General features: G+C 45.5%; 1 protein-coding gene across 1 annotated transcript in view; it reads left to right on the top strand.

Moving 5' to 3' along the window:
- Positions 1 to 349: 349 nt before the first annotated feature.
- FMN1 (formin 1) overlaps positions 350 to 12,883 on the top strand; it is a 371,304-nt gene continuing 358,770 nt past the window's right edge. The window contains exon 1 of the mRNA XM_089671307.1: positions 350 to 590. The gene's annotated coding sequence lies outside the window, so the exon portion shown is untranslated. The remainder of the gene's footprint in view (positions 591 to 12,883) is intronic.

Below are 12,883 nucleotides of genomic sequence, written 5' to 3'. Positions count from 1 at the left end.
GGACAGCTAATGTAAGGATTGACTCTGAAGAGGGTACCACATGTAGGGGGGCACCCTGATGGGGACACCAGATGTAAGGAGGCACTCTCATTTTAAAACAAAAAAAAACTTTAGTGTGACTTCATTACATCGTATCTGCAGGAAAACTGCCGCAGAGCGCTCCGACGACGACCGGCACCGCGACTCCACACAGCCGCCTCTCCAGGCTACCCTCTTCCCGCCTTTTTCCCTTCAAGTGGCTGTCCGGATGAGACACGCCCCCCAGGAGCGCTGATTGGGTGACGAGCTGCCAGCACGCTCGGGCTATGGAAGAGGCAGAAGAGGTGACGGTGAGCCAGAGAGGAGAACACAGAATTCAGCCGACTGACTGACCTCTACAGGCGAGTGCTGGGCGGTGTACGGGTCCGGTGGAAGTTTAGTGAGAGCTGTGTGCCCCGCACTGAGGTCATCCCAGGGGATTGCTGGGGGGATCACAGGGAGATGTTACGGGCAGCCGGGGGGCACTGTAGCGGCACTGGAGAGATGGAGGAGATGTGGTCGGAGGTGATGGAGGCGAGATGACGGACTGGAGCTGAGAGACGGAGGACACGGTGAGAGCGTACACCCGGACACAGCATACCCATCGCCCCCAGTACACCCGGACACAGCATACCCATCGCCCTCAGTACACCCGGACACAGCATACCCATCGCCCCCAGTACACCCGGACACAGCATACCCATCGCCCCCAGTACACCCGGACACAGCATACCCATCGCCCCCAGTACACCCGGACACAGCATACCCATCGCCCTCAGTACACCCGGACACAGCATACCCATCGCCCTCAGTACACCCGGACACAGCATACCCATCGCCCCCAGTACACCCGGACACAGCATACCCATCGCCCCCAGTACACCCGGACACAGCATACCCATCGCCCCCAGTACACCCGGACACCGCATACCCATCGCCCCCAGTACGCCCGGACACCGCATACCCATCGCCCCCAGTACGCCCGGACACCGCATACCCATCGCTCCCCAGTACGCCCGGACACCGCATACCCATCGCCCCCAGTACGCCCGGACACCGCATACCCATCGCCCCCAGTACGCCCGGACACCGCATACCCATCGCCCCCAGTACGCCCGGACACCGCATACCCATCGCCCCCAGTACGCCCGGACACCGCATACCCATCGCCCCCAGTACGCCCGGACACCGCATACCCATCGCCCCCAGTACGCCCGGACACCGCATACCCATCGCCCCCAGTACGCCCGGACACCGCATACCCATCGCCCCCAGTACGCCCGGACACCGCATACCCATCGCCCTCAGTACGCCCGGACACAGCATACCCCTGGCCCCCAGTACGCCCCCGGCCCCCAGTACGCCCAGACACAGCATACCCCTGGCCGCCAGTACGCCCGGACGCAGCATACCCCTGGCCGCCAGTACGCCCGGACGCAGCATACCCCTGGCCGCCAGTACGCCCGGACGCAGCATACCCCTGGCCGCCAGTACGCCCGGACGCAGCATACCCCTGGCCGCCAGTACGCCCGGACGCAGCATACCCCTGGCCGCCAGTACGCCCGGACGCAGCATACCCCTGGCCGCCAGTACTCCCGGACGCAGCATACCCCTGGCCGCCAGTACGCCCGGACGCAGCATACCCCTGGCCGCCAGTACGCCCGGACGCAGCATACCCCTGGCCGCCAGTACGCCCGGACGCAGCATACCCCTGGCCGCCAGTACGCCCGGACGCAGCATACCCCTGGCCGCCAGTACGCCCGGACGCAGCATACCCCTGGCCGCCAGTACGCCCGGACGCAGCATACCCCTGGCCGCCAGTACGCCCGGACGCAGCATACCCCTGGCCGCCAGTACGCCCGGACGCCGCATACCCCTGGCCCCCAGTACGCCGCATACCCCTGGCCCCCAGTACGCCGCATACCCCTGGCCGCCCGGACGCCGCATACCCCTGGGTCCGCCGCATGCCCCAGTCCGCCGCATACCCCTGGCCGCCAGTCCGCCCGGACGCCGCATACCCCTGGCCGCCAGTCCGCCCGGACGCCGCATACCCCTGGCCGCCAGTCCGCCCGGGCGCCGCATACCCCTGGCCGCCAGTCCGCCCGAGCGCCGCATACCCCTGGCCGCCAGTACGCCCGGACGCCGCATACCCCTGGCCGCCAGTACGCCCGGACGCCGCAGTACCCCCCCCCCCCGTACACGCAGATCTAGCGGGAGCACATCCCATCCCCCCAGTAGCCCCAGACATGGCGGCAGCATATCCCTCACTCAGTGCAGGGTGCTGTCCAATGACCAGGTGTGCTGTTTGTATACAGTAACAAATATTGCACAGTTGACTTTACTGATCCAGGAATGATTTCTATAGTGTCACATTGTGTAGCATTGAATGTTTCTAGAAGGAGAACACAGGCATCGCACACATTGAAGGTGCACAGCATTGTATAGCAGTTCAGTGTGTAAGAGGAGTATGAGATCTCTGCCTGGTTCATGTAGTTCTTCTTATCAATAGGTTTGTATAGAAGGTTGATAATGTAAGTGTCAGGAATGAGAAGACAGCGGTGTACCTTGTGCTGAGTACAGCAGCTGCTCTCTATAGGTTGATTGCTATGCAGTAAAATTGGCTGAGTCCTCTGTAAGGGATTTCTGATGGCTTATTGAGTTCAGGCAGCTATGGCCTCTGTGTGCTGCTAATCTTACACAATGTAGCAAGCTGTGCCTGTCTGACTTGTTGAGCATTGATCATGCTGTGGTGTTCTGCAGCTTTGAATCTGTAACATATGATTTTCTTCAAGTTTGACTGCATGCATTTGACCTTCCAATTGTCGTTGGACTGTGAGAGGATAACCCACCTTCTTGGCTTCTTACACCTCTTCAGGACTTGGGTAGCAAGACTTGGTGGTCATCATTAATGGTTGTGTTGCATGTTTTGATCCAACTGTTTCTCCTGTTACTCCTTGTGCTCTTTTCTGTTATATCAAATCGATTAAAAATCCAAAAAAGAGAGGAGGTATGGGGTGTTGCATTACTGCAGTGTCGCATACTCAAGCACAGAGATCCCACCATAAGTCTCCATAAACCTGAAATGAGCTTTGGGTTGACTGACCCTTTTAAGTGCCTACCTAATGTGTTTTGTACACTCTTGTCAGACACATACTTTATCGCTGTTACTATAGCCACTCTCAGTAAGGTAAGTTACATTTTGATGGAGCTTTTTTTTTTTTTTTTTTCTTGGAGGTTTGATGGTACATTTTTGCTGTTCTGTTTTATATGCTCAGTAACGTTTGTTCCTGTGTTTTTCTGAGTATGTTTAAGTGTTAATGTGATATTGAATCCTTGATTACTTTAGCAAATTCTTTATCTGGGATATAGACTGGCAGTGTGCTGCTGCTTCTTGCATGAAACTTCTCCTTTCCATCTTGATTCACCTGATCCCCTCTGCGCTAACAAGTCGTTTTCCATTTCATGGTGGCTCCTTTACCTTACAGGGTCCTACCAAGCCACCCTGGAGTGCATGTTCCCAGCTAAGACTAGAGCCAGCACTGCATGCGTCAACATGAACACGCAGCCCAGAGGTTTTAGGATGTCAAATGCCTACTCTCACCACCAAGCTGTAGCTGCTGCCTGCTCGGCACATTTATGAATGTTTGGATAAAAGATTAGTACATAACTGTTTAGAAACTAGGGCTGCAGCTAACAATTATTTTCATAATTAGTTGGCTGATTTATTGTTTCAATTAATCAGATAAAGGCCTAAAAAAATGTATAATTTAGTTAATATGTAAAGTTTAAAAAAAGTTCTTGAATATCTATATGCAGTGTTAAATAACCAGCTATATATGGTTGGGCAACAAAATATCTCATCCACTGTCAGAATAACAGAAGAGTTATAAATACTTGTAGAGGTTGAATCTGATACATGCTGTATTAGACTCTGATCAGAATCTTTATTTAAAGAAAGAAAAACCCCACTATTTTGTAATTATCCTGACTGGAGTGTAATATAATATTAAGTTTGACAGACTCCATTGTCATGGATGGGTAGCTTGATACAAGCTACTGTACCTCTGCCTGCTGTCACGAAAACATTTTTAGTAGCAGCATTATGCTTTTTGTACAAAAACAAAAAATGGGCCCCTTCTATAATGCAAAAACAAATATCTACACTGTTATAAGGGGTTAATTTATACTGTGAAAGTAAAAGAGGAAAAAAAAACTACATATATATCTAAAAAAAAAATTAAAGGAATGCTTTTTAATCAGAGTATAGCATCAAGTCAGTTAAATTCCTGGGATATTGATCTGGTCAGTTAAGTAGCAGAGGGGGTTGTTAATCAATTTCAGCTGCTTTGGTGTTAATGAAATTAGCAGGTGGACTACAGTAGATGGGCAACAATGAGATTACCCCCCAAAACAGGAACGGTTTTACAGGTGGAGGCCACTGACATTTTGTTTACCTACTCATCTTTTCTGACTGTTTTTCACTAGTTTTGCATTTGGCTAGGGTCAGTATCACCACTGGTAGCATGAGGCGATACCTGGACCCTACAGAGGTTGCACAGGCAGTCCAACTGCTCCAGGATGGCACATCAATACATGCTATTGCCTGAAGATTTGTTGTGTCTCCCAGCACAAGTCTCAAGAGTATGGAGGAGATTCTAGGAAACAGGCAGTTACTCCAGGAGAGCTGGACAGGGCCGTAGAAGGTCTGTAACCCATCAGCAGGACCGACATCTGCTCTTTTGTGAAACGAAGAACACGATGAGCACTGCCAGAGCTCTACAAAATTATGTACAGCTGGCCACTGGTGTGAATATCTCTGACCAAACAATCAGAAACCGACTTCATGAGGGTAGCCTGAGGGCCCTGTGCTCACTGCCCGGCACCATAGAGCTCAATTGGCATTTGCCATTGAATGCCAGAATTGGCAGGTCTGCCACTGGCACCCTGGGCTTTTTACAGATGAGAGTAGGTTCATCCTGAGCACATGTGACAGACTTAAGAGTCTGGAGAAGCCATGTTACGTTATGCTGCCTGTAACATCATTCAGCATGACCGTTTTGGTGGTGGGTCAGTGATGGTCTGGAGAGGCGTATCCATGGAGGGACGCACAGACCTCTACAGGCTAGGCAATGGCACCCTGACTACCATTAGGTATCGGGATGAAATCCTTGGACCCATTGCCAGACCCTACGCTGGTGCAGTGGGTCCTGGGTTCCTTCTGGTGCACGACAATGCCCGGCCTCATGTGGCGAGAGTATGCAGGTAGTTCCTGGAGGATGAAAGAATTGATACTATTGAATGGCCCCCCACGCTCACCTGACCTAAATCAAATAGAACACCTCTGGGATAACATGTTTCGGTCCATCTGCCACTGCCAGGTTGCGCCTCAGACTGCCCAGGAGCTCAGTGATGCCCTGGTCCAGTCCTGGAGGGAAGTACCCCAGGACACCATCCATCGACATTGTCAGGCATGCATACAAGCATGTGGGGGCCATACAAACTACTGATTACCATTTTGAGTTGCTGCAATGAAATTTCAGCAAAATGGACTAGCCTGCTGTATAATTTGTTGATTTTCAGGGTGTCTTTGAATTCAGTCCTCTGTAGGTTGATAATTTTTGTTTCCATCAAACGATGGGGCATCCTTACGTTGCTAACACATTACCCAGTCTATATCAGTATAGATATCCAGCATGATATTTGTTCCCATTTGAGATCTGATGTGTTTTCAAAGTGTTCTTTTAATATTTTTGAGCAGTGTATACAGTATATTTCCTATAAACGGTAAATGGGAAGCAGTGCCGATGCAGGCAAATGTACTTGTATGTCAGCCCACATGAGAGGCTCCTGTGTGCCTCAGCGTGTGCACCCAGGATCCCAGTGATCTGTGTGTCACCTGCACACAGCAGATTACATTAACACTGTTTCCAGGCGGTTACATGGTATTGTACGATGTGACTAATGTGTCCAGTCACAGCAATCCACATAGTAAAGATTAGTTTTCTCTGCTCTCACTCTAGTCTGTGAGTATAGAGCACCCTGTCATGCTGCTTGTACTCTCATAGGTTGCAGTGTCAGCCAGCCCAATGTCCCTGATCACTACCCCGGTGCAACCATAATAAAAATGCAGCCAGTCCCAGTGCTCACAAAAATACTGCCATATGCCATAGCAGCGCCCTGATTGTCCCCATACCAGTGCCTTGATCGCTGCCATACACCATACCACTGTCCGGCATAATCAATTTTCAGTTTTATATCCCATAGTTTTTAGACTCTATAACTTACACACAGACTAAATTTACACTGTTTTGTGTTATTTATACCCAAAAATGTAGCAAAATATATTTTGCCCTACAGTTATGAAAAAAAGATTATTTATTTGAAAAATAATATAACAAAAACTAAGCAAAGAAAAATTTTTTTTTTTTTTTTTGGTTTGTTTTCAGTTTCCATAGAAAAAAATGAAAAAAACCCAGCGGTGATCAAATAACACCAAAAGGAATCTCTGTGGGAAAAAAAAATGATACAAATTTAATTTGGGTACAGTGTTGCATGTCCGTGCCATTTGTCATTCAAAGTGTGGCACCGCTGAAAGCAGAAAATTGGCCTGGACTGGAAGGGGGTGAAATTGTCTGGGCTTGAAGTGGTTAAGGGGTGAAGGATATAATCATTTTAAATATAATGCACAATACTGGAAAACGTTTCCTTTAAATGTAAGTGTAATGCCTTCATTTACCTCCTGTCTATTAGCCTTCAGCTTCTCTGGGTTCAGATGTTTCTTTCCTGCAGAAAGCTCTTAACAGCTTCCCGACCGCCCTATAGCAGAAATACTGCTACAGGGAGGCATGGGTGCACAAAATCACGTGTATATATACGTGATTTTGCATTTCCAGGTAGGGGGGTGCGCGGCCGTGGCTGTCAATCACCGGGTCCCAGCACCCAGTGATTTCCGAGGATCTCCGACTGTGAGGAGGACTGTTTTGTTTACTAACAGTTCTCCCTGTCAGCTTGGGTACACAGCTCTGAATGGCACAGCACAGCCATCCAAAGCAGTGTAGTTACAGTGAAGAACACTGACACCGCCCCCTCGTAAAACACTCCATTAACCCTTCGATAGCCCCTTATGTTAACCCCTTACTGCCCAGTGCCATTAGTACAGTAAATACTGTGAAATGCAGCGGTAAGTTATGATAAATCAAAGGCACTAATGCATCACTGAATAACGTGAACAATATTCCATGAGTGTTTCACCATTTGGTAGCAACATATATATGTGTGGCAATGGTGAACAGCCCAACATGAAATATAATACTTCAATAGAAAATTTAAAAAACGGTTAAAATTGTCCAAATGTGCTCCGTGATGACGCGGTGAAAGTAACTCTGTGCTAGGAAATGCATACAGAATGCACTCTCCAGAAGCACATATTATATGCGCATAATAATATATCCAGCTCTTCCACACGTAGGGAAAACTTCCATTCTTATGATCCTAGTATGGAGACAGGAAAGCAACCCCACTGGCTTCTCACAGCATTACAGGGAAGACTTCAAACACCATCACTGGCCTCTAGCTGAGAGCATTGACAGGTGGATGATTGATGGTGATCACGGCCACTGTATTCACCAAATGGCTGCCATGTTCAGTGTTCTATCCCCTACAGTACAGTGTCCGTTCCCCCAGTGTCAGAATGTCCTCTGCAGTCGCGGATCACTGCCATTACTAGTAAAAAAAAAAAAAAAAAGTATATATACCGCCATTTGTAAACGCTATAACTTTCACGTAAACAAATTAATTTACACGTTTTGGGATTTTTTTTTTTAGCAAAGACATGTAGCAGAATACATTTTGGCCTAAATTTATGACAATTTGATTTTTTTTTTTAATTTTACTGGACATAACAAAAAGTCAAGAATAGTTTTTTTTTGTTTCTCAATTTTCAGTCTTTCATTATTTGTTTATAGTGCAAAAAATAAAAACCGCACAGGCGATCAAATACCACTAAAAGAAAACTCAATTTGTGGGGAAAAAGGACGTAAGGATTCCATTTAGGTGCAGTGTTGCATGACAGTGCAATTGCCAGTTAATTTAAAAAATGGGCTGGTCAGGAAGGGGAGTAAATCCTCAGGAGGGCAACTGGTTAAAGTGATTGTAAACACAGGAATTTTTTTAACCCCTTAGTGACGGAGGGTAAAACAAATGTTAATGTCTGAACACAGTTTTCCAACTTTGACATATGTTAGTAAAACTGTACATATCGCAGCTACTTTTAGGTGAATTAAACCTTGTTTTCATTCCGGACAAATTGGGCTCTCTTTTCATGGGAATGGATATCTCCTGATCTTTATTTATTTTTTTTTTTTTTTATGGCCGGAATACCACACATGTATGTTAGTTGCAGTATGCACCAGTAGTGGGGCCCAAAGACAATAATGTGCATTTTGTTTGTTTTTTTTTGTTTGTTTTTTTTCATCTTACCTAAAACACACTGTTGGTTTGATTTACTAAAACTGGAGAGTGCAAAATCTGGTGCAGCTGTGCATGGTAGACAATCGCTTCTAACTTCAACTTGCTCAATTAAGCTTTGACAAAAAAAAGGAAGCTGATTGGTTTCTAGGCAGAGCTGTACCAGGCCAACCCCACTAACTGGCACTGATATAAAAAAAAAAAATCCTGCCCAAAATATACTGATCATGACCTTTGACCCTTACTCGACTCAAACACCAACCCTGGCACTGACCTAGATCAAACCTTGAGCTACTTATTTATTTTTTCACGCTTTTGTTTATTTACATCTTTCTCCCATGGGGTCAGTTCACTGAGGCACACTTGAGTGATTTGTAGCTTGAGTGCCCATTCACATATATGCGGTTTGAACCGCTTTCAATCCACATGATGTGTGAAAAACATTGCTTCCTATGGTGCCTGTTCCTATATGTCCAGTGCACTGACGGTGCGGGTTGAGTGCGGTTTTATAAAGAGTCATGTCCGATTTCTGAGCACTGCGGTCTGGTTCAGGTGCAGATCACAGGCTATTGATTTATATGGGAACTGTTTCTAAACTGCATGTATGTGAGCAGGATATGATCCTGAGCTAATCCTGATGTGAATTTGTGAACAATTACTGTATCAATTAGCTGTGAAACCTGAGCTTTAATCTGCACCGCACGTGTAATTCAGCTCCTACGCTCAAAAAATGCTCACTTAAAAAAAAAATAAATAAAAAATAAACAAATTAAAACAAATTAAAATGTATATCAATTTTTCTCTATGGTGCTTGTTCACACCTGATCCTGCAAACAGGCACAATAGAGAACAATCGTTTTTTTAAGTTTGCGCATTTTTGGAGCTTCATGCTTCATGCTACAAATTGCTCAAGTTTGAAAGCAATAACTAATTATAAACAAGTACTAAATCAGGGTATATAACCCCATTCAGGGGATCTCGGCAAACGATCACTTTTAAGAAGGTTTTAACAGCGGGGTACCTCCAAAACCATAGCCACAACTATAGGGGACCAAGAGAGGTCACCCCATAAGAGGCTTTAAAGGAGGACCAACTGTAGTGCAACCTATCAAAAATGGCTTTTATTGAGATCAAAAATGTATAAAAGTGGTCAATACGACCTACAATCCTTCAATAATCATTAAAACCAGGTCAATCACACTGCCATTCATACACTAGATCAAATTTCATGGTGTTACGTAGCAAGCTGTCAGTCCAAGGCACGGATGGAGAGGGAATCACTCAAGTTTGAATGCAGTCTAAGGCCCCTTTCCGACCGGGCAGACTCCATCAAGCAGATCCGCCTGCTATCCCTGCTGAGCAGGCGAATGACAGGCCGATGTCCGCCCCACTATGCAGAGCGGACACCGCCCACTGTTTTCTAAGGAGCGGTCCTTTTCCATCCGACTGTCATCCGATCCCCATCCTTCCGTTTTTAACAGACATGATTGGATTAGATGCTGGCGGGTGTCGGCAGACACATGTCCACTGATACCCGCTGCTCCATAGAGAGCTATCGATGGTCTGATTGGTCCTGAAAAACTGACAGGTGGACCCGATCGGACAGTCAGTGTGAAAGGGGCCTTAAGGTTACTACATGTGATACAAAGGTCACGTGATTCATTTTTCTGAAATATCAGCTGAGATAAATCAGTTCATCAAAGTAAAATATCGAAAGTGAGGTAAATACGGCACAGTTGTATAAAATGGAGAGATAAATACTGCGAAAAAAAATTGAGAAATCATTAGTCAATTCACTAAAAAGCATACAGGTTCTGTATTTATCACCTGATGTTTGGGGGCGGTATTTTAGAAATGTAAAAATGAGGAGAACTCTCCACTGCCCAGAATGTTAAGTGTACAGTGTGGAAATGTTCTCTGAGCTCAGGAATGTAAATAAATTGTAACATTTCATCAGAGGGAGATCATTTTGTGAATGAAAGCACACTACAATGTTTTCATAGTTTCACAATATCGCTGTGTGCCTTCAGGTGCTGTGTTAGCCTGCAAAAAAACCCAAAGCCCTAAGGCTCCATTCACACGGGGGGTTTTAATACTGCCGGTAACATTAGCTGTGTAAAGTCGTGTTAAAAACGTGAGTTTTGTAGTGTTTTTGTATTAGCGTTTTGCTGCGTTTTCAGCGTTTTTTATTTTGCTAAGAAAAGTCCAAAAACGCAGTTTTGCTGTATTTTTCAGCGTTAGAGCATTTTTACAGCTAAGAAACTCCTAGAAACCCACTAGTCCTGGTTTGTTTTGTTTTTTTTTTGTTTTTTTCTTTTTTCCAGCCAAAAAACAACCCCTGCCAAAAAACATTGATTACAGTTTGTGTGCATGGACACATAGGATAACATGCTGCGGAGTTTACTGGCTATAGGAAAAACCGCCAAAAGCAGCAGCTGTAAAAACGTCCAGTGTGCATGAGAATTAAAGATAATGCAAAATTTAAGCACTAAATCGCAAAAAATAAATACTTAACTCATTCGGTAAATAACGCATGGTTTTTAGTGAATTGACTACTTTTGAGATAAATACTACATGAGTTAAACACTTGCACTCTGGAAGATTTACCCCCCCCCCCCCTTCCTGACCAGGCCATTTTTTTGGTGTTCAGCACTGCGCTATTTCAACTGGTAATTGTGGGGTCATGCAACACTGTACCCAGATTAAATTCTTTTTTTTCCTCACAAATAGAGCTTTCTTTTGGTGGTATTTGATCCCCACTGGGTTTTTTTTTTTTGTGACATGAACACTACTTTCAGTCACAAAGAATATCCGATAAACTCTGTTAGTAATAAATTCAGGCCAAAATGTCTTCTGCTACATGTCTTTGGTGGAAAAAAAAATCCCAATACATGCATGTTACTTGGTTTGTGTGAAAGTTATGTCTACAAACTATGGTATATTAACCACTTGCGTCCAGATGATTTACCACCCCCCCCTCTTCCTGAGCAGGCCATTCTTTGCGTTTTGGCGCTATGTTACTTTAACTGACAGTTGCACAGTCATGCAACAAATTAAATTTACGTCCTTTTTTTTCCCATGCATTTAGTTTTTTTTCGGTGGTATTTGATTGCCTGTGCATTTTTTAAATAATTTTTTTGCACTATATAAAAAAAAAGACTGACAATTTTGAGAAAAAAACAATATTTTTGAATTTTGCTATTAAGCATGTCCAGTTAAAAAATTTTAATCAAACGTCTTCATAAATTTAGGGCAAAATGTATTTTCCTACATGTCTTTGCTAAAAAAAAAAAAAAAATCCCAATATGTGTAAATTAATTAGTTTACGTGAAAGTTATAGCGTTTGCAAACGGCAGTATATATACTGGATTCTTTATTTTTTACTAATGTCGGCGATCGACTTATAGCGGGACTGCAGCGGGGAACTGACTTGGTGTCACTGACATCCCCAGTGACACCAGTACAGTGATCAGTGCTACAAAAAAAAAATCACTGACACTGTAGTAATGGCACTGGGCAGGAAGGGGTTAACGGTGATCAAAGGGTTAACTGTGTTCTGTTTCACTATGTTCTGTGTCCGTGTGCTTCACTGTAAGCACACTGCTTTGCTTATAAAAAGATGAGGTTGCACCGAGTAAATAGATATTCAACTTGTCAAACTTTAAGTTTGTGCACGCTCCTGAAATGACGACAAGCTTCAGTACCCTATATTTTCAATAGGTCGATACTTTAAAGCTCCTTTTTTTTATAGGTAATCAGTTTAGAAATAAGGAGTATGTCTGATGCTAGAATTATTTCTCTCATTCTGGCGTGCGCAGTGATATGTGATATGTTTTATTGCAATTGACGTTTTCACGCATAGGCGCCCCAGCGTGTATATGTGGGGGTGAGAGGCCTCTATTTTTTGGGGGGATGGTATGTGCTTGGGTGTAACTTTCATTTCTTTTACAATCAATAAAAAAAAAAGTTGTTTTTTATATACATAATCACGTAGGGGACCCTGCATGTCTCCCCTGTGCTCCACTGAATGTAATGTAGTGCACATTGCAGCACATTATTCTTTCCCAGCTTCAATGGCTGAGAATCTCAACGGGAACCTGGAAATAACATCACTTCTGGGTCAGGACAAAAAGGGGAGGGAAGCAGATGTGTCCACTCTCCTCCCTCCCCCCTAGCCGATGGCGGTGTGCCAGTCTCAGGCCCGCAGATGGACAAGCGGAGCCCGGGAGACCTCACGGGGGGTTAGGGGGACTGTCACTGTGTGGAAGCAATCGGGGCAGCAGCACTGCCGCAAAATACTTCCACCTGACAGGTGAGCACGCTGCTTTCCCAGGTTAAAGGTAGAACTACTACTACCTGTCCGACTCCTGGAACTACATGTCCTGGACGTCAGGCAATA

The sequence above is a fragment of the Staurois parvus genome, unplaced genomic scaffold, assembly GCF_062004578.1.
Source record: "Staurois parvus isolate SC_StPar_1 unplaced genomic scaffold, SC_StPar_1.0 ptg000104l, whole genome shotgun sequence".
In the NCBI taxonomy this organism is placed as follows: Eukaryota; Metazoa; Chordata; class Amphibia; order Anura; family Ranidae; genus Staurois; species Staurois parvus.
The sequence above is the reverse complement of the archived record's forward strand: the minus strand, read 5'-3'. Positions and strand labels throughout refer to the sequence as shown.